Raw genomic sequence first — 22,950 nt, 5'->3', positions numbered from 1 at the left:
TTTCTATAGGGACTTCTTCTGTCTACATGATAAAAATTCAACTTCAAAGCATTGAATTATAGGAATCGCTTTATCTGGAGTTACCCACATGTGTTGACACTCTCTTGTCTGCACCTGTAACTTTATCATGCCAAACTTTGTGTTAAAATGATAATACTAATACCTAAAGATTACCATATGTATGCAATGTTCCATTATGAGTATTTGCCAAATATCTTCCATTCAAGTATCTTATTAAGCCTGGGAGGGTAGGTATTAGTGCTACTCTAATATACGGAATAAAAATCAGAGTCTCAGAGAGGCTAAGGGATTAGTTCAAGGTCATATCACCATTAGATCTCAGACGATGGCATCCTAGCCTCAACACACTGGCATGTGATGCTGATGTGTCTCCCGAATTGTGGACATATCCACAAAGCTGTGAGCAAGCATGGTGTGTTTGGAGAATGGTAACATAATTAAACAGCTTTGAAAACTGTTGAAAAGCCCTGGTTTTTTGCTTACTGTGCAAGGATGCTGACAGAGAGTTAAGTAAGCCAGATTTCCAGTGGCCACGAGAGGCAGGACCAGAAGCCGCTCCCAGAGCCGATCCCTAGCCCTTCACGCATCCAGCCTCTCTGAGGCATGTTCTTTCTGGATGGCACGTGCCACTCAGTCCCTCCTGGAATCCCCTTTGAATGAGCTACGGATTTCCATGACTGTGCCCTGACCCTGAAGTCCATCCTAAATCACCGTCAGACCGTGAGAATGTGTATCTGAAGCAACGGTGTTTTCTTCACTCTGTTTGAATTCTCCTACAAGCCCTAGGAGCCTAGTCCATAATGGCTCTTGTTCCCACCTGTGTCCCTCACACAGTCCTAATTTTCACAGACATTTGTGTTCTCTGATTGGAGAGCTCTGTCTGGTCTCCTGTGCGTCCTGCATTGCTGTTTCTGGCCTTTCAGAATTCTGCGTCCTCCACTCTCCATCTGCCACGAGATATACCTGCCCCTTCAATATTGGTAAGGGAGGGGGCATCTCTTATAGTTTGCTACAAAAAGAGTATCTTACAGGGTTTAAACCCATGTGCTCTGAGGGCATATTGGACATGCCAGGGATTGGTGTAACATTTTTAGGTTACACCTCACTTTTCATGGGAGACACTTGGCTAGAGGCAGTGGGCAGACAGACAGAGATAGATGACACCAGACCCCGCCTTCATGCGACGTAAATCATTAGGGGTGGTAAGATGCACCCAGGGCATCACGTGTCCTCTCTAAACGTCCACCTGCTAAATAATGACCACCTCCCTTCCACCAATTGTTTCCATTTGTAGAATATTGTGCTGATAGAAAAGAATGAAAGGTAGTTCTGCAAGTAAATTAAAATTAGAAACCAAATCTGAAAATATAAACATTTTGTAAGGTAAATTATGGATGTACATATGCATGTATAGTAAAACATCATTAGTAATGATCACTTAAATGTAGATTTATTGACAAACGGAATGCCCGTGGTATTTTGTTAAAAGAAAAAACACGTTAAAATGTGTGTAGAGCAGTATTCAATTTGACTTTGTGAGCAAGAGACAGAAGAAAGAGATGAAGAGAAGTCAACACCATATTTTTTCCCACTGTCTCAGGATAGTGGATTTTTCAGTGACTTTTTCCCTTTTGGTTATTACATGTTTTATTTTTTTTAATTTTATTTGTTTTTAATTTTTTATGTTTATTTTTGAGAGAGAGAGAGAGAGAGACAGAGCATGAGTGGGGGAGGGGCAGAGGGAGACGGGGAGACACAGAATCCAAGGCAGGCTCCAGGCTCTGAGCTGTCAGCACAGAGCCCGACGCGGGGCTCAAACTCATGAGCCGTGACATCATGACCTGAGCTGGAGTTGGATGCTTAACCCACTGGGCCACCCAGGTGCTCCCTTTATTATTATTATTATTATTATTATTATTATTATTATTACTATTTTAAAATGTTTATTTATTTGTGAGACAGAGAGAGTGTGAGAGGGAGAGGGGCAGAGAGACAGGGAGACAGAGAATCCCCCGTGGACTCCATGCTGGCCGAGCCTGATACTGGCTTGGACTCGAGTTGTGAGATCGTGACCTGAGCCAAAACAAGGATTCAGATGCTTAACCGACTGAACCACCCAGGTGCCCCTGGTTACTGTATTTTTAAATCAGTTCCCTAAAATTCATCTAAACTCATCTTGCACTGTATACTGCATTTGTTACATGTTATTACATATGTATTCTTCCCAAAATCTAAATATGGCCTTTTAAAGAAAAGACAATCAGCTCTTGTCACCTGTAAGAGTTCAGTTCGTAATCATCTAATTCCTCACAGGAGGTGAGGAAGAGGTGAACTTTTCCAGTTATGCTTCTGATGTATCTCAGTTATAATTAAATATCAATAGGAATGAGGCTTACTTCGTCATTAATGAAAACTATATTTAATAATTCATACTGTTCCTGAAAAAATCTGCATAACACCAGCTGTTTTATTTAACCAGCAATATCAATGTATAGGTTATTCCCCTTATGTAATGTTTTGGTGAAATGATGAAAAAAACCTCAAACTAAATATACACGCATTTGTTTAAACATTATTGACAAAGACGTCTTTATTAAAGCATCAATATTTAAACTTTCAAAATATCAGATCTTAACAGCTGTGAAATGCGTCTGTCCCTAACACTTCCTCACCCCTGGCCCCCAGTCTCCTGTGTCTTCAAGGAAGCAGATGATTCAGTTTGAGTCCTAACTAAAGTAAGAGCCCCCTGGGCTCTGCCCAAGGGCTCTGGGGGGTCATCAGTCATTGATCTGTGGTTTACTTATGCATATCTTTCTGCTTTGCGTTCATGACACATTTGGCTGACCTCAGGTGATTTCCATATCCTTCAAGATTTTTTTTCCTCTCCTCTGGAAAACTGAACTTGAAAGATAACGTGAATTTTGTATTAAATGAGATGTTACCCTCTGCAAACATACTCATATAAATACAGCAGCACTCTAGAGGCACTGTGTGATACACACACACACACACACACATATATACACATATATACACATATACGTATACATATATATGTATATATATATAACCTGTCTGATGTGTATATATATATATATATATATATATATATACATATATATGTATATATTTTAATAGAATGAATCATAATGATACATAGTCCCCTTATCAACAAGGAAAACACTTGATATACTTCACCTTGTCATCTTTAACCAACCTCAGGACATTTGCTCTGTTAAAACCACTACTATAATAAGTTCCAGGGTTGTGTTCACTTTTAGATTTTTCTTCCACGGGTTTAGGATGTGCAAGTGAAGAAATTCTGATGTGGACTTGAATGAATTCTAGGCATGGTGAATTCTTTAAGAACTGTGTACCTGATTTAGATAACAGAATAACTCTGTGTGTGTGTGTGTGTGTGTGTTTCCACCAGCTCACATGTCTGTTTTTAAAACTTTGTTGTGAGTATCTCCTGTATCATGTCTTTAAGAAATATGTTGTGATGTTTCTTATAGTGCATTTCTCCGTAATACCCTTCTGTGTCTCATGTGTGCTTTTAAAAACCTGAAGGCTGTCTTTTTAGCTGCTATGGAATGTGTGAAGTTTCTACACGCCCAGGATATGCGGGGCTGCGGACAGCTTGATAGAAGAGGGTGGGTTTAAACAGAAAGTGGGGAGGGGGTGGAGGACGACTGACTGACGGAAGGTGGTTAAGGGATTATTCTGACTGGTCAGCAGCATTTTCGCTGAAAGGTAAGCTGCTGAACTTCTTAGTACTGATGAGGCAAAACAGTAAAATCCAGCCTCAGAGAAGAGAGCAGGGAATCACAGGCCGAGAGGACACGGCACAATGAAGACGCCAACAGCGAGGATCAGCGGGACATGGATTTGTCTCGGGGCCGCAGCACCTGCTCCTAATTGGTGCTAGGCGCTCCCCATCGCCGTGGGTCAGCGCTCAGCCCTCCTGGCTGGGCTGGCACAGAGGCTCCCGGCTGATTGCTGCTGCTCCCGTGCGGGTGCCCCCACGTGCTGAGCTAATCGTGACAGATAGAGGGCAGACAGAAGCCCGCTCGCTGCTCCCAGTTAGCTGCTTGTGACAAGTAAGGCGGCCGACGTGCATCTCAGAAAGGGGAGAAGGACAGTATCCTCCTGGGCTAGCACGTCAGGTGCTTTCTTCCCCTTGAACCTCTAGCAACGTTTTGTAGATGCTGCAAGACTGGATATGAGTGCTTTCCAGAAACCAGGCTTGTAACGTGGGAACAGATCCTCTTGCACTCAGATTATGAACACTGGCTGTTTTGAAAGGGATGTGCAGGACGCAGTCTTGGCGAGAAAACTTGCTGCATAATCTTACGTGGGCTCCCGATGAAACTTTCAACCGGCAAGTAAGTTTTATTTCCCCTCCCTTTTCCTAAGCTTTCACATTTAAGGCAGCAGCGGCAGAGTGCAGAGAAAGTTCCAACTCCGCTTCAGGCGCAGTGGGTCTCCCTTCATGCTGGTTCAAAGAACAGACGGGTATGATGATGCACAAGTAATTATCTGCTGGAGGGACAGACAGCCATCCGTCTGCTCCTTCTTCCTGGTCACGGCAAGTGGCCTTAGACTGTTGCTGAGATGTCAATGCAATATTTAGAAAGACACATGTTTCTGAGTTATGACTCCGTGCAGTTTGACGGGTTTTAAGAACGCTAATGCTCAGACATGCTCTTTGCTTCTCTCTCCCTGACAAAATGTAGGAGAGAGGGCAACGGTGTGGGCACGCCGTGCTGGGTCTGTGTGTGTGAACGCGTGTGTCATTTCGCTTCGTGCGTGGCAGTTGCCGGAGGTTACAGTCAGTGATACCTCTGCCCCACAACGAGCAGTGTGACGGTCTGTGATCTGTTATAATCCGGGCGTCCTGAGGTCTGCACGACAGATGTCCCAGTGTGTATGTGCTCCTTTACGGAGGTGTCCAGGAGGATTAACCGTTTAGAGTTTGAATCCACGGGGACTTTATCCCCCAAATGTGAAATCCATACGAGGTGTTGCCAATAGCTCTCCTGCCCTGTGGCCTGGCCTTTACTTTACACACAGGGTTCGGAGCCCAAGTAGCAGGTTCCAGGCCCGTGTGCCGGCACTGGGGCGGGTCTCTGCGGTGCATGTGGTCACCGGCCTGACCTCACGGAGTCCAGGCGCGCCGGCACGCAGGGGGCCATGGTTCCCTGGGGGGTAACACGACGGCCTCATGTACGGCCCACTCCAAGTCAGAACTCACTTGCTTTCACAGACAGAGCCGACTGTCACATCTCGTAACCAGACACTCAAGGGGCAGTTCTATCAGAGAAGCAAATACTCCTCGAACAGATACGTGTTTAAGCACAGGATGCTTCCCGTCCCTTTCACAGCAGCTCTGAGGCTTTCTGCGTCTGCTCCTGTGAAGTTATTTTTCACTGCGCCGCGGTTTTTCTGTTGAGTTGCTTCAGTTTTGTTTTGCTCTGGTTGTGTGTGAGTCTGTGCACTTACCTTTACGTGCGGGTCTTCAGATTTCAGAAACTTGATCCCCTGACTGTGTGCTTCTCCTCTGAAATAAAGGTACAGGGCACCCCGTGTCTGGTTGCACCGAGTGGGGCCGTCCTCCCCTCTCCACTCCGGCAACGAAGGGCTGAGCTGAGCGGGGAAGATGAAGCCTCCTGACTTTGTCATGAACACGACCCCTGAGAGTTAACCCTTAAGGGGTCTGAACAGACCGGGGCTGCATTTGGGAATATTATGGGGTGAAACTTTGAGCACTTTTTATAAGGGGGTTTAAATAAAGCCTTCCACTTTCTAAGAGACTTTAGAACTTGTATCCACTAATGATACTGTTTGATGTGCTTAGTGGGCGTCTGATCCGTAACGGTACTTTTAAAAGGAACACTGATCATTTCGATTCTAAGCGGAAAAGAACTCCAGTTCAAGTTAAATGCTCTTTACAACATTTTCCTTGGCCTCTCCGTGTTTCCGTTTTGCAAAGCCTGCACGGTGCTTTTTTGTCATCCAAGTTTTATGGGAGACAGGCTGACATACACTGAAGCCATTTGCAAAATTCGCCAGGAGCTTTTGGTGCCCAGCCTCGGTGTGAACTTAAATGCACAAGGCAATTATCATTTTTCTTGTCAAGGGAAATAACTACTTTTCTTTGATCACAAAATGTGTGTCAAGTAAGAGTCTGTTGAGTAATTAATGATGCCTTTCAGTAATCACTTGATCATGTGGGCTTTTACTTTCTGAATAAATAATGAACCTTTACAATAAGAGTAAAGAAGTAAAAGAGAAAAGTAAAATAACTGTAGACACGTGAGTCTTTGTTTAAGGGCAGATGACTGCGCCCCCGTTGTTGTGTGTGTGCAGGTGTGACCACAGTCGGGACCGCAGTAGGTACTTCTGTTCCTAATCACATGGTGTAAAATAATACACAACTCCTCTCGTAAACCACCTTTATCTCAACTTTTCTCTGGTGCAGAAACCCCCTGTGTACCTTTACATTTTATTGCAGGCTTAACATGGAAGAAAAATGTATGCTTTTAAGTTTTCCTCTGAACCCAAGTCTAGGAATATATTCATATTGGCAGAAACAGTAATGAGTCTGGTTATCATCTCAAAGTTCAATCTTACATGGGCCTCTTTGCTATGAGCGGGTGTTGTTCATATTCCTTTTGTTGTTTGATTTGTTTTCCTACTTTTTTAGAAAAGGGTCGTCCTTCCCTGTGGGATCATTGGGTCCCTCCGTGTGTCTGTGACTTCTGCACGAATTCGTGCGGAAGACCCTATAATTACAATGTTGAAAAACAGTATTACTTGATAGGGTGACTTGCCAAGCTGGTTCTGTTACTCTCGGTGAAAACTTTGCGTATTGATAAGTTTGCTTTTTTAATAGATATTTTTATTTGCCATCACTCTGTCATATGACAGAGTTTGGGGATTCGAGACTCTCGACGGCTTGTGGGGCTTCATGCTCTAGTCCCATGCTGGGTGTGTGTGAGGATATATTTGGGGCAACTGTGGGGGCTCGTTAGTGCTCACAGCCAATGTGAAGTCAGAGAAAAGAGCTGCTGTGAGTGATTTATGTCAAGATCATGTTCTGTTGGTAAAGTCTGTAGAAAACCCAAAGGATCAAACCCCTCAGAAACAGAATTCACGTCTTCCATTTAAGTCAAATACAAGGGCCACTTAGATCGCAGTGTGACAGGAGCAGAGAACACACACAGATACACGCACACAACCATTGCATCCTTGCCCACATGGGAGGAGGAGAGGAGGGGGCCTTGTGTGTGGGGTGAATGGGATGGCCTTGCAGTAGGATCCCCACCTGTGATGTACAGACTGACATCCGAGATGTACGGGACTGGGGAGATAAATGTGGCTGGGTTTCAGCCTGCAAATCAGAGACACCCCAAGAAGCAAGATGGACACCCCCCCTCACACACACACACGTTGTTAATTATAGAAGGAGCATAGAATCCTCGGCTTCTGTCACACAGTTCTTTTCCTTGGAAGCCCTGACACGTTCCCGAAACATGTTTGCCTCAGTGACCACATCTATAAAGTCAGCCCTTCAAAGTTTTTGTAAGGATCGGCTCAGATAATGAATAAGAAACCCATAAATTGCTAACAATGTAAAGGGCAATTAATTGTTCTAATCTTCTAGCATTTATCCCTCAAGACAATCGCGTGTGTGTGAACAAACAGTAACAGCAGCAGCAGACCCGCTAGTTCAGTGCGTGGGAGTTTCTACCTGGGCGCCGTAATGGATAAATTTCCTTTTATCTCGCAAGTTGTTTAAAGGTTGCACTCAACCTTCAATATCAGAGCATGGCCATTGAAGCTATAAATGTAACAGGCAAAAGCAGTCATTATTTCAAGAAACTCAAGGAAATAAAGCATCTCTTTCCTTTGGACTGGTAAATGGAAAAACTCAAAGCTTTCTTATTGTGCTCCTTGACGGATAAAAAAAAAAATTGACAGGAGGTGTAACCTTCTTTAGGGCTTTTAGAGTGTAAGCATTCTCAGGCCCTGGCAGATGTGTGGTTCCTATTACTTTGAAAAGTCATTCATTCTCATGGCCAGTGAAAGGGTGGGTTTCAGACAGAAGTCAGCACTGTTTCCTGAGCGGGGAGGGTAGCTGTGTGCACCATGAAGGGCTTCATTCACAGGGGGGCCGGCTAATGAATGCCACCCCTGTTGTCTTCACCGAGGTGTCAGAATGAGCCTTTTCTCATTCTGCATCACTGAATCCTTATGGAAATGCAAATTGTTTATCCAAGGACAGTGACTTTCCTTTTTGCTCCATCATTTAAGGGACTGAGTTCTTCAACTTGGCAGCACGTCACTGGAATCCAGAGAAGCTTCATTAAAACTGGATCAGAGGTTGTTTTTTCTGTAGAACCTTCAGTCCCTGTCTGAGAGCCAGACACAGACCCGGAGACGTCACAGTGAAACACTCACAGACGTACACACTCAAAGAGAGACCTGGAGGTTGTCCAGTGAAGAATGAGAGGAGTAGGGAGAGTTACAAAAAGAGAGACCAAGAAAGCTAGAGACAAGGAGTGAAAGGTGGGCAGACAGGGAACAGGGGCAGAGAGAGACTGAGATCCAACTTGAGGAAGGGGGAGGGGCTAGAGGGACAGAAAAGGAGAAGGCAGCCTCACACTGAGAGGAGTAGAAGAGGATGGACAGACTGGCAAGAAGCTAAATGGAGTAGAGACCAAAATTCCTAAGACAGAAAGGGAGATTGAGAGAGAGAGAGAAAGATGGAGGAGAGAGAGAGCCTGGAGGGCAGAGATGGGGGGGGGTAGGGCAGGAAGAAAGAGGGAGAAGAGGGGAGAGGGAGGGAGGGAGGGAGGGAGAGAATCCCAAGCAGGCTCCATCCTGTCAGCAAAGCCCAGTGCAGGCTCAATTCCATGACCTTGTGATCATGACCTGAGTTGAAATCAAGAGTCGGCCACTTAACCACTTGACCCACTGAGCCACCCAAGCGCCCCTCACATCCTACTTTCTTAAGAACAGGTCTGGTGGCAAGTCTGGTCTTTTTTTTATTTATTGACTTACTTAACACAGGGACAATTTGTAGAACAGAGAGGTGTCAGGAACTTGGAAAGAATGAGTGAATGTCTATAGTAAGAAAAGTGGAGCTAGCCTGAGGACCAGAAGTGGAAAATGAAGTCAGGAAAAGGCATACGATGGAGAAGGGAGAAGGATTTTGTAAAAGTGAGAGAAACGTGCACTTTCTTTTCTGAACTCCAAGAAGAGCTGAGAGGAGGACACGTGAAAAAGAATGTGTGTGGCTTATAAATGAGAAGGCGCACCACAAAATTCTGAAGTCCTTCCTAGCTATAAGGCAGGTGACGAGAAAATGAAAGTTTCCCAGAAAATGATAGAAGTTTTGAGAATTTCAACTGCAGTCGTCTTCTTTTGCTTGAATTTTTCTTTAATTCTTGAATTTTTAAGTACTGAGCTCTCTTTGCTAGATACATTCCTTATGCATGCCTATATTTGGAGGAAAGCAATCTAAGAATATATGCAAGAATTTGATTTGAATGCCTTTTCTGTTTTCTTTGATGTGTTGTTGAATTTGTTTGATAACTGAATGACGAAAAGAATGAATGTTGAGCGTCCACTGCCAGGGTGCCAGGAAGTAACCCTTGAACTTTTAAATAGGTCGTCACCTCTGTGAGGTCAACAGTGTAGAGTGTAGAGCAGATTTCCCCTCCCCGGTTAACTTGACTTCTGAATATCTCTGCGTGAGTTTCTGCATCCGAGAGGTGCTGACAGTCTGTTCAACAACCTTACGTTCTGTCTGAGGCCGTGCACGGGAAATAGAATGTTCTGTTTTGGACCATTAGTGATCGTTACATTGGTGTGCTAATAATATTTTACAGAAAATATTAGCAAAACTTTTAGGCATTTTTACAAGGTTTATGGAGAAATCTCCACTCAGGATAGACTGAGTTCCTGGATAGCATACATTATATGAATTCTTATTTTGTATTCATAAACCAGGATAAAGAATAGAATAGAATTCAGCAGAGCATCAGATAATAAGGCTTCACTTTATTATAGTCACAAATAATTTTTCCAAATAATGGTAACTTCAGTGGAAGATGTTGTGTGAATGAGATAATACTAAAGCAAAGAGCATCTCAAGTATTTTGGGGGGATAATATGTATTTAGGAAACAGTTGCCATTTGGGTATAGATTACTTTCCCTCTCATTTTTAAGCGCACACACACACACTCTCACACACACATATATATAGGCATATATATATTTATATACATATACATACATCAAAGCAATTCCTTAGAGCTCATGTTTGTTTTAATCAAAGCAGGTGTTCATGGTTAAAAAAAATCAGATTGTGCATATAATTAAACATATACTAGCTCCTGCTTCTCTGAGTCCCCATACACAACTTTGTTCAACTCTTTTTTGGGTGTTTCTTCTTTATTTCTATCTATATTTCTAGATAATAGGTTTAGGATGCTATCTCTTGGTTTATTTATTCAAAGTATTATTTCCTATTACACTACAAAACATTTGGCTGCTTTATGTCACCACCACCTTTTTTATTCCATCCCGCGTTTGAAAGACAATAAGGGAACATAAATTCTAGTTACTCTAATATGCTAATGCTCTACCAACAATGGGCTGTGATTTTATTTTCTGATTTTTGTTCTTACATCTTTAATACATGGCTATTTTTGTGTTTATTATTCTGAATATGTCTCTTTAGTTATCTTTTTGTTTTGTTTTGCAAGACATTCCACAAATCATGCAGCTCAATAACTTCTCCCAAGTTCTCTGAAACACGGGCCTCTCAGGACCATTGTTCTCCCAACACGGCACCCTCTTTCTGGTCATACTGGGACACAGACTTACACAGCCTCTGAGTGGGGTGTGAGGTTAGCCTCCCACGGGGACCCCACAGCCATCGGGAATGGGGAGGGGGTAGAGAGGGCCACTCCACAGTGCTTGGTGGCTGCAGGGATGGGGGGAGCAGTGTCTGCAGGTAACATGCTCAGCCTTGCTCTGCTTCCCTAGTTAAGTCTGCTGGCCTCTGGACCGGGGTGGAGGCTCATTGGGTGCACCTCATGGACGACCTCTCTGACAGGTATTTGTGACTCCCAGGAGAGTGAGCAGTTGGTTGGTTGGTTGGTTGGTTGAGGATTATAAGATGTCAGCTCATGCACTCATGGAGGCTGAGGTCCCAAGACCCACAGGTGAGCCCATGGTGTGCCTTCCAGTCCAGTGTGAGCCAGAAGGTAGGGGAAGACCAGTGTTCCATCCTTTTGTGTTCTGCTGTGCGTGTGAGAGCACAGGACACACAAATCAGACGACCCTGCGAGTGTGGGGCTCAGAGAGGAAGCTGGTGCTGGCTGGGTGCTTGGAAAGGGGTCTGAGGTCTGAGCGTCAGACTCTCGGAATCTTAGAAGAAGGGCCCATGTGTCAAAGGCCGTTGATGGTTCCAGGACGACAGACACTAGAGAATAAACACTGGTTTCAACAACTAAAGCTCGTTACTGACCACAGCAAGCAGTTCAAGGGCTGTTGGGGATTGATGGGCAGTTGGCCTGGGAGTATTTTGGTAACTGTTGTTGTTATCACTTTTGCATTTTTACTGTGATAGTTTACACTTTCAAGAGCTCCTTTCTTGTTCTCTGTTACTTTCTTTGCTTTTTTTTTATTAGCTTATTCTCTTATCTTTTTAAAAGTATTGGTTATAGCTTTATATTTTATTATATTTTATTTTAATTTAATTTTTGAGAGAGAGAGAGCACAAATGAGAGAGAGGGGGAGAGAGAGAGAGAGAGAGAGAGGGAGAGAGAATCCCAAGCAGACTCTGTCAGTGCAGAACCAGACATAGGGCTCGATCCCGTGAACTGTGAGATCATGACCTGAGCCAAAATCAAGGTTTGGACACTCAACCAGATGAGCCACCCAGGTGCCCCAGCTGTTTATTTATTTAATGGGGTTTCACTTGATCCCCTCTGTAATATTTTCCCTTCCAGCCCCACCTTTTATTCCTGCCTCTTCACTTGTGTTTAAGAATGTATTAGTTGGGATGTGCAGGCCCTGGAAACAAATACGCCCTCACGTGTCCTTGGGCAACATTTATGTTTTTCCTATGTGAGTATCTGCAGGTGTTTTTTATGTCAATAGGACGTTGGGAGTCTGGGGAGTGGTCTTCAACATGTGGCCTCCAAATGTTGTCAGTTTGTCATCCGGACAGCCTTCCATGGAAAACAAGAAAAATATTCAAGGGAGGGTTTTATGGGTCAAGACTGGATGGGATGGGGCACACGTGACTTCTTCTGATATCCCTGTGCCTAGACCTCAGTCACACAAGCACTTGTAAGTACCAGGCAGGTTAAGACAAGTGCTTCTGTACTTTTGAAGTGTGTCCAGACAGAAGAAGGAAATGAACTTGTATGAGTAGTTAGGTGTGTGTGTCACGGAAGGCAAGTCATTGGAATGCTCTTTGGGGGTCCTCTGTTTGCTCAGAGCTTGTGGACAGCTGAGCTTCACTGGGATGTCTCCACGTGGAGAGAAGGCCTTGTGTTTCGTGACCCAGAGTCTAGGGGCTCTGTGACAGCATCTTCAGAAAATTAATGTCTAAGCTGTGTGGCAGGGAAGGTTAGGGGAGCATTGCTCAGCCTTGGGGGGCAATCCTGCTAACTGAACCAAGGCCCTCCTTTATGATGTCCAGCTGATAGCACCACCCTCCTCTGTCTGTCCTGCCATTTCCTTTGCTAAGTGCCCCCGTATCCTATGTCCTGCAGACCTGACCAGCTTTGTCATAACAACTGTCTCCTCACCATCACCATGTGCTAACTACTTCTTTCTACTCTGCTAAATAAGTTTCTGGTCTTCTGCTTTCAAATTTGTTGAAATCGCCCATTTTCTTTCGCCACTTCTTTGTCACTGTGGTTTCACATTTCTTTCAGTTTCTGTACTGAGCATGTGGAGCATAACAGATAAGTACTTTTGATCAATCTGTCCCTTAATATCGCAAACTTACACTTCAAACCCCCTTCAGAAAAAGGGGTTTTGTGGAACGATTGGGTTATACGGGATTGCACTTAAACATGGACTCTAAAAATTAAAATGTTCGTTGAATATCTTTTATTGATGACAAGATATCAGAAATACTTCAATTGCTGTCTGTAAAACGGTGATTATAATCATTGTTCCTTTGGAAATGCTTGGTTTTGAACCCATTAAGTGTATGTCAGTTCCTTGTCAGTGAATTATATTTGCATGTATTAAGTCACCTCAAGCCTCTACGTTTTGCTTAACACACACACACACACACACACACACACACACACACACAAACACCAGGCTTCATATCACACTTATTTCTACTGCATTGCTATTTATTGTTGAACACAGTTGTTGAAGGCACATTGGGAGGAAGAAATAGCTGTTACACAGCTCATCAGGAAATTCTGTCTCCTGCAGCTTTTCAGCGAGTCACAGCATAGGAATTTAACAAGGAACAAAACAGAAACAAGGTTTTTAGATAAAGTACAGCATTCACACAAAGAGTATGCCTTAGGGTGTGTTTTTTTTGGCTATAACAAAGTGATTCTTGTAAATGTTATAAAATATCTTGGTTGTCAAATCAATTTTAAGTTATAAATGTTTTTGAAGCCACCCACCATGGTAGAGGTGCTTATTTTTGTCATGGAGTAAAAATCAGCCACAGTTTCTGAGACACTCACTGTCATTTCCTCCTGTTCCATGTAGCTAGAATTCTTCTTGTGGGTAGTGATATTCTTTCTTGACAGCCTCGCCTAAGAAATGACCTGGTTTCCAGAGGTCCTTGATTCTACAGAGAATTAGATTTATGAGTTTGAATTCCACCTCAAATCCAGTGACCCATTAAGTGAATTATTGAAGCCATTCCTCTGTGTTGTTGTTGTTGTTGTTGTTGTTGTTGTTGTTGTTGTTGAGAGAGAGAGAGAGAGAGAGCGAGAGAGAGAGAGAGAGAGCGAGCTCCAGTAGGGGGATGGCAGAGAGAGGGAGACACAGAATCTGAAGCAGGCTCCAGACTCCCAGCTGTCAGCACAGAGCCTGACATGGGGCTTGAACTCACAAACTCTTGAGATCATGACCTGAGCTGAAGTTGGTAGCTGACCCAGCTGAGCCACCCAGGCCCCCCGTTCCTCTGTTTCAAAGGCAGGTGGACTCCAGCCCCACTGCTTGACTGGAATGCCCAATACCAGCATGTCTCCCCCTCCCTGTACCACCTGCTGCATTCAGGGGACTGCACAATTCAGTATCCTAGCTGCTCCTTGATCTCTGAACCTCTCTCGTCTCTTACTGTTTATGGTACACATTTTTCTTTTGATTTATTGTTCCTGTAGTTTGTTTTCTTAATTGTATTCTTCGGGTCAGTTTTCAGGCAGCTTTTCCACTGTGTGTGTCTCAATGTTCATGTGCTCATCTCTGCTTCCCTACTTTCATCCTCTCCCTTCGTTCCCATTGGTTCCCATCTACCCCATCCACCCTTAACGTCCTCAGTGGTCCACAGCTTCAGGTGGTTGCTAAGGTCACACCTCCTGCATCTCCCAGCTTCATTCCAAGGCTCGGGACTGCGAAACCCACCGCGTCTTGGATACGGCATGGGTATCTCGGGCTCACTGAGAGTGAGCCAGGTTTGTGAGCTCTCCCCAGCTCGCCCACCGCTCCCCTTCACTGTATTCTTATTTCGGGGACTGACAACACCCAGCATCGCATCAGCCGGCTCCAAACCTGTGTGCCAGCCTTGAGATGCTCCCTCGCCCTTCTGCTCTTTTTTCATCCAATGTCACAGGTTTCCTGTCAGTTCAGTGAGAACCAAGCCCTCCTCCCTCCTCCCCTCAAGGTCCCCATGAGATACCCAACTTCCCAGCTTTTCTCCCTTCCCCCTCCCACGCTGCTCCTTGCCCTCTCCCTGCCTTTATTTCCTCTACATTGTGTGCACCTTAATTCATTGTGCTTCACTTCACTGCGCTTTGTAGATACTGTGTTTTTCACAGATTGAAGGTTTATGATGGCCGTGCATCGAGCGAGTCTATCTGTACCATTTTTTTTCCCAGCAGCACTGGCCCACTTCGTGTGTCACATTTTGGTAATTCTCGCAATATTTCTGGCTTTTTATTATTATATTTTTTATGGTGATTTGGGATCAGTTTCGGGTCCGTTTGGCTCTGATTTATATGAATTGGTTCATCAGCCCTGTGCAGGGAAGACAAAAAAAAAACATAGACTGGCTCCTTCTATGTCCAAGGATCTCCTCCCGGGTTCCCGGAGCAGTATCACTCCTAGATAATAGAGCTGGAGTGTGCCTGGGTTTGCAAAAGAGAGCACTTGAAAGTAACTGAAGTGGTAAACATTTTAATAGCTTCTTACACTGAACCAAATTTAGTCTTTTATCACTCACATCAACTATCACATAATGATATGTGAATCCTTAGACATGTTCTTTAAAAAGTCTAATGCAAAAATTCAAATATATATACTTTTTAAGGGAAGGACTGTGCCCTATTTCATATGTATGTATCTGTATGGCAGCCACAGATAGCACATGTTCAGAAGTATGTTATAGGTTGTGATGCTTCATCACTTGGATTCATGTGACAAGGTTTTTTTTTTCTTTTTCTTTCCATCTTGATTTAGAATACTTTCTGAAAACTTCTAAACTGTGGAGTATAATTCTTAAACTGCTTTTAGCATGTTTTGTCTGCAAATTTTTAGATTTTTAGTTTTTTTAAATAAGCGATTCAATTAAACAATATGATGTGGTTCACTTTAAAAGGGAGATCATGTATTACTTTTTATGTCAAATTGGCGTTCTGTCTGAAGGTAAGATATTTGGGGCCCCTGGGTGGCTCAGTCAGTTAAGCTTATGACTCTTGGTTTCTGCTCAGGTCATGACCTCATGGTTCATGAGTTCGAGCCCTGCATCAGGATCTGTGATGACAGCACAGAGCCTGCTTGGGATTCTCTCTTTCCTTCTCTCTTTCTGCTCCTCCCTTGCTCATGCTTTCTCTCTCAAAATAAATAAGCTTTTAAAAAATATTGAAAGTAAGATATTCAAAATCAGAGACTTTAAGGGACAAGTTTTGGATGTTATTCTTCTAGGCTAGACTAGCAAAATCTAGAAAACACAACTTGGGTGATACTACAAGGTCATATAAATATCTTTATGTAGTTAACCTTGGAAGGAGGTAGGAAAGGTACTTTTATGGGTACAAGCTGTAGCAGAACAAGTGTAGTGATAGGATGATATCAGGTCCTGCTATTCCGTGTTTGGTTTTATCCTCATTGTGTTAAAACAGTAATTGTTTCCTTAGTAAGAGAAACTTACTGAGGGGAAGAAAATGCCAAAGGCACACAGTACAGAATAAATGCTAGCCAAGTCTGGTTTCCCATTTCTTTGTATCGACATACATTCAGGAAGTTATAACTCATCATATTCTAGAAAACATCCTCCTCATTAGAAATTCTGCTACTATATTTATATTTCTCATATTTATATTCCCAACAGCAGTGACCTATATGGTGCCAACAAAGGTTTATTAAATGAATACATCAGATTTTCAAGACAGCTCTTCCTTATGACTAATCTATACCTTGTATCTTTGATTTCTATAAACAGCATTATTAAAGACATTTGCAATTTGAATTGTCTGAAGTCCTGGAAAATATTGTTGAGACTATTTTTTTTTAATTTTGGCTTTTGAGTTCTATTATGGAAGATATTTTTACAGAAGCTCTTACTTGAACTAGTGGCAGATAGTGAATCAGTGTCACAATCAAGTGCCTGTTCTTGGTGATGATACATGTCCTGTGCGATTCGTTCACAAGCTACATTTGGGGATTTAGCGGTGGACTTCCCAAATGATGTGATCTCCTTAAAATACCCACCAACACCGATACACTCATGAGAGGTGGAGGTCATGTTCTCACCAAGTTGCCAGTTTGCTTCATATGTTTTATAATCTGCAAACAGTGAGTGGCAGAGATGGTGACACAGTCCTGTCTCTGACCCCAGAAGGCAGTCATTGTCTCCAAGTGCCCATGCACTTGGAGAAGGAGAAGAGCAGATTACGTCCTATGTGTGGCATGCAGTGTGTTCGTTGAATGAATGTATGGACAAATTATGTTTTATATTCAATTAAAGTTGGATGTAATACCACGTTAGTATTTGGGGCTAATACAAATCAATATTAAGAGTACATTTGTTTGGGTCTTACTGAATTAAAAAGACACATAAACGGATGTTTAAGAAGTTCAGTGGGGTGCTTGGGTGGCTCAGTTAGTTAAACGTCCAACTTCAGCTCAGCTCATGATCTTACGGTTCATGGGTCCATACCCTGCATCAGGCTCTGGGCTGACCGCTTGGAGCCTGGAGCCTGCTTCAGATTCTGTGTCTGTATCTCTCTCTACCCTTCCCCTACTTGTGCGCTCATTCTCTCTCTCTCTCTCTCAAAAATAAATAAACATTAAAAAAAATTTAAAGAAAAGAAGTTCAGTATAAATCATTGGAAAAGTTGGGGGTATTTATTGTTTTCATAGCTTATAGATATTGAACAGATGTGAATTCCAAGGCAATGTGTTCTTGTTGTGCAGTGATAACTTACAAAAGGATCCTCGTTGAAAAGAATTATAGTGATATTTACAAATGCATATACTTTTTTTCAAATCTCCAGAGGATTCTAGCTGAATAGTTTAATCTTCTTTGACCCACAAAAACATGGACAGTCCATTTGAATGAGAAGAATATTATCTAAATTTCTTACTGTTTTATTCCTTTACCTATACGAAATTCACCAAGCCCAGATCACTCTTGGCTGGTGAAAATTCTCAGAGGGAAAACTAGTTTTCAGTACATCCTACTAAGAATTTTTTCTGTGGACATGAAAAAACAAAGTATGAATAACATATACCTTTATGCAAATGGAAATATCTGTATTCATTTTAGTCAATTATTATTTTATAGTATCTGTTGGCATTTTGATTATTAGCATCATCATATGAATATATTGAAGAGAAAATAGGCTTCTCATTTGATTTGTTTACCCTCAATAATATTTAGTGTAATACATACAAACTTGTAGGTCCTGGTTTCAGTTACAATTACTTTGTCTTTATGTATTTAATCATTATACTATCATTTTCCTGTTTATGTGTATTAATGTGATTGGATAGATAATTGCACTCAATAGTTGGTTCTTTCTGTTTTCAACAAATGTTTGGAGATTCTGGCATGATAATAAGTTGCCATTTTAAGGGACGTGGACACTGAGATGGGACGAGTGATCACATATTAAAAATCTGCATAGAACTCATGTATCAATCACCTATTGCTAAATTAATGCTGTGTAACAAATGACCTCAACACTGGCAGTCATTGCTCATGTACCCAGAAAACTGAAAACGACAGCTCTGCCTTGTCACCTGGGCTCAGTCTCAGCTAAGTGCTGGCTGCTTGTCGGCTGATCTCGACTGACCTTGGTCGAGAACACTGGGGCCACTTGGCTGTGCTTCCCAAGTCTCTAATACTCTAGTCTATCATGGCGTGGTAGCATGCCCATGAAAAAGGCACAAAAGATAGGGCAGGCTCAAATGCCCAAGTGCTTTATAGGCTTTCCATCTATTAAAACAAGTCACAGGCTGAACTCAGAGTCAATGTTGGCAAAGTTACCTGCTGAGTTCCCTGACAAAGTGAGAGGATCCAGGGAAAGGTAAACAATAGGATCCATTTGGGCAGCATAATATATATATATATATATACACATATACATATACATATACATACACATACATACATATACACATATACATATACATATACATACACACACACACACACACACACATATATATGTAATGTAGATGTATGTATACATATGTATACACATACATACCTACATACATCTGCTAATTATCTCCAAATATTCCTGTTAAAAGATTATTAGAAAATCGTTTCGGGGACTTATATAGCACTTCCAATAGTTGAGCGAGGAAGCAGGTAATTGAAAGGTGGTTCATACTTGGGAGTCATGTGGATGGTCTGCGAAATCTCTCTGTGAATGGAAGGACCCCAGTGACTGCCAAGGAGTAGCATTCAGGGTCTTGGCTCAAGGAGAAGCATCATGGCCTGAATGGCCACAAGTAGTAGATTAGGAATTGGGGGTGAGGTGGCCCTGTGGTACTCTAGAGCAGGCATCAGGAGCTGGACGCCATGGGGAGGGTGATGGCATGAGATCCAATTCCAGCAAGGAAAATTAGGGAAATCATTCATGACTCATCACTCATGACTCTGCCTGTAGATTCTGGAACAGAGTGGGAAGTTGATTTCTAGGTCCTAGGAGATAAGTGGTAAGGAAACTAAGGCTATTGCCTGTTGGTGGTGGTGATTTAAGTCTAGAATATTGGCAGACCACACAGGACTCTTTCTTCTCCTCAGGAGAGGAATTTGAAGGAGGGTATGGTAGGTGTTAAGTTTCCAGGTGTTTAAGTTCACATGGGGGACTCCTTCAGGAGTCCTTCTGTCCTCATCCTGTTTCCAGCTCAGCTGTTCCTAGGGCCCCAACCACAGGAAGGGAACATCTACTGTTTCCACTTAGGGGAAAAAGGAGAAATAGAAATGGGGGGTGGAGAGTTAAGGGTAGGATGTATTTTCTAATTTCTGTCTCTGAAGAGATAGATGCAGGTAGCTGTCATCCCTGATGCCTGCATTTTCCTCCAGAGAACAATGCACTTTTTTTTCCCCTTTTTCTTGCCTCAGCCTGAGGTTACAAGGGCTGGATTGGAGGGGCTTAAAGATGAGCAACTGTGTGCCTTTATATTGATTTAAGCTGACCACACGGAGGAATTGTGAGTTTCTGCCTTGACTGGTAAAGGATGTTGGGGGACCAGCACATCAGGAATGTTCCTTCAGACCAACAGGGGCCCATTTATGCCTGTCATGGGCATCCAGGTAGTAATCCTGCAGGGCTTCCCTCACGTAGGCTCTCAGGAAGGCTTATGAGGCATCCCCCATCTGGGAGATTATTAAGGGGATAGAAAATGAAGGTAGGGAAGGGGAAGGGGCTTGAAGGAGAGAAACACACTTTTATTCAGGAATTAATTCTGAGCGAGGGGCACAGGCAGAGTGAAAAGGAGGGAGGCATTGCAGGGGTTCCTATGATTAGGGAAGATCGAACAGTTACTTTCCCGAGCAGTGAACATTGTAGAATAGCCAATTATTTTTCAAGGGGAATAAGTAGGAAAGACATTTTTATAGAGTGGATCTAGGTTTATATTGTCTTTCCTACTTTTTTTTTTCCTTGTCTGTGCCTTCCTCTGACCTGATGTTTGGTCACATCTGTGTAGCTGAAGGCTTCCTCTGTTCTAAAATGCAGACACACTTCTTTTCTTAGTGTTATCTCAAGGCTTAGGGAAGGTTGACTGGCTCATGCAACAGGTGGAAACCACAGGTGAGTTTAGCATGAGCTCAAGGGAGATGGGGGGTCAGAGGGAAAAAAATAACATAATATTTCATGTAAAAACTTAATCCTTTCACCTGTTATCAGCTTCTAATTGTTCGTGGCCCAAACCAGCATCATGTATGGGTATAAAGGAAGTAAAAGTCAGTAACATACTCTGGTATATGATTATACAGGTTTACATGTAAATATCTACTGCTTTTGGCCTCCTATCCATTTTCTCCTTCTGGTAATAACTCCCCCCTCCTTCCTGGCAGACAGAAGTCTCCTGCCTCCTTTCTAATTCATATAGTTGATTGGTGCTATCCCATCCAACTGTTCTATGTGTGGACACCAGAGCAAGCATGGTGAATCTGAAGCTCAGTGATTGCCCAACACAGGAAATGTGTCCTACTCCCAGCCAAATAGAGCATCTGTGTATCACACCTGGGCATTTTGCTGTAACTCCCAGGAGAATGCCACTCTGTTTCTCCTGGAACATATGCACACATGTACCTGTGTATATCATGTGTTTTTAAAGTTTATTTATTTGAGAGAGAGAGAGAGAGAGAGAGAGAGAGAGAGAGAGAGAGAGAGAGAACACGAGTGCACAAGTGGGGGAGAAACAGACAGAGGGAGAGAGAAAATCCCAGGCAGGCTCCACGCTCAGCACAGAGCCCCATGCAGGGGCCAATCCAGTGAACTGTGAGATCACAACCTGAGTCAAAATCAAGAGTCAGAGCTTAATGGGCTGAGCCACCCAAGCACCCCATATCATATTAAAAAGCAAACAATGAGGTTATTGACTGTATATTTAGAAATGTGCCAGGGAAGGGTTACATTTTGGGGTAGGTACAGTGCAACCGAGGCCAGTGTTGTAAATTCCGTATGTTCCCCTGCATTTGCACATTCATTTTACTGTCTTCTCTGCGTAATCCCAGGGACAGCATGGATCTGAGTTCATAGATTTGGCACTCGTTTTATTCTGGGTCTGCTGAGGCTACTTGTGCTGGCGGGATGGCCGAGTGTGGGTCTGAAAGGGGATCACCGAGAGCTGTAATTGTGGCGTGCAGCATGGGACGCTCTTGGAACAAATTAAAATTGAGAGAATGAGATCTTTGTCCCCAGAGGAAAATGGAGACCTTCCAGGGAGCTGGGAGCCTGAGGCATGTTCCTAGAGCAGACTGTTGGCTTTCCACGAGACTGGGGAGCCCTCTCTGCCTGCACTGGGGAGCCAGCCTGTTGCTCTGCTGGGCCAGCTGAGCCTCTAGAACACCAGGAAGGCTCGGCAGGAAGCAGGAGGCCAAGGGGGGGATGCCCACCTCTTTGCTACTAGTGTTGGTAAATTCCTCTGCAACTACTTTGAAGTATAGGAGATTTGATGGCTTAGTATTTTTTCATCTTACCCTGTTTGAAATATATTAATTGAATGATGTTCTTTGCTAGTTGATGGGGAAACAGTGGTGATCCTCTGGAGCAACATTTCACAAAAGGCTTATGTAGACATTTCCAGCCTAATTTAAAGATGTAGAAACTGAAGCTCACAAAGTTTAAGAAAGTGAAATGCATCGATGGTAAATTGTAGAATCAGGATTAGAACCCAGGTACGTCTGCTACACGGCCCATGTTTTCTCCCAGGGTGGTAATGCCAGACCATGGAGTCATCTGGCATTTCAAAACCCACCCTCCACTGATTGTATAATTGCTACTATTGAGTGAGTGTTAATGTCTTTTCAAAGCAGGTGACTCAATTATCTGTTTTATACATATTAGTTCCAAAGACTGGTCAATTCTGTTTTTTTTTTTTTAATTTTTTAATGTTCATTTATTTTTGAGAGAGAGAGAGACAGAGCATGAGCAAGGGAGGGACAGAGAGCAAGGGAGACACCTAATCCAAATCAGGCTCCAGACTCTGAGCTGTCAGCACGGAGCCCAACACAGGGCTCAAACTCACGAACCACGAGATCATGACCTGAGCTGAATTCAGATACCCAACTGACAGAGCCACCCAGGTGCCCCTGGTCAATTCTGTTTTGTAGATTGGCTCCATAACTTTGTCGATTAAAGATTACATTTTCTTGTATAGAACCCCCTTATCTCTGAGACGTACAGGCTTATTTGAATTATTTGCCAGTGTGTTTTGCCTACCCTGTGATAAATCTAAATTTCTTGAAGCTGCACAGTACGTCTTGGTAAGGTTTCTTCTGCCTAAATGTAAACACACAACACCAGCTGTTGAGGTAATTGTAAAAAGGAACCTTGTGTTTGAAACACTTCTACATATGGGTAATATTCTTTCAAAGCACTGTCTTCCTTCCAGAAGAAAGGATGTGTCCAGAGGAAGCAGATGGAAAAGATAGTGAGCTACAACATTTAAATCCAGTGGGAAGGATAAACATTTAGAGAACTAATATCCCATAGTTCAAATATAGAAAAAAAAATAAAGTGTAC

The 22,950-nt window shown here is 43.0% G+C and overlaps 1 protein-coding gene across 3 annotated transcripts in view; it reads left to right on the top strand.

Annotated features, from left to right (window-relative positions):
- The first annotated feature begins 3,708 nt into the window (after positions 1-3,708).
- Positions 3,709-22,950, top strand: part of PCDH15 (protocadherin related 15) — a 926,293-nt gene continuing 907,051 nt past the window's right edge. For all 3 annotated transcript variants that reach the window (XM_027049937.2, XM_053207159.1, XM_053207160.1), the window contains exon 1: positions 3,709-4,406. The gene's annotated coding sequence lies outside the window, so the exon portion shown is untranslated. The remainder of the gene's footprint in view (positions 4,407-22,950) is intronic.

The sequence above is a fragment of the Acinonyx jubatus genome, chromosome D2 (assembly GCF_027475565.1).
Source record: "Acinonyx jubatus isolate Ajub_Pintada_27869175 chromosome D2, VMU_Ajub_asm_v1.0, whole genome shotgun sequence".
In the NCBI taxonomy this organism is placed as follows: domain Eukaryota; kingdom Metazoa; phylum Chordata; class Mammalia; order Carnivora; family Felidae; genus Acinonyx; species Acinonyx jubatus.
This window is presented reverse-complemented; position numbering and strand designations above follow the sequence as displayed.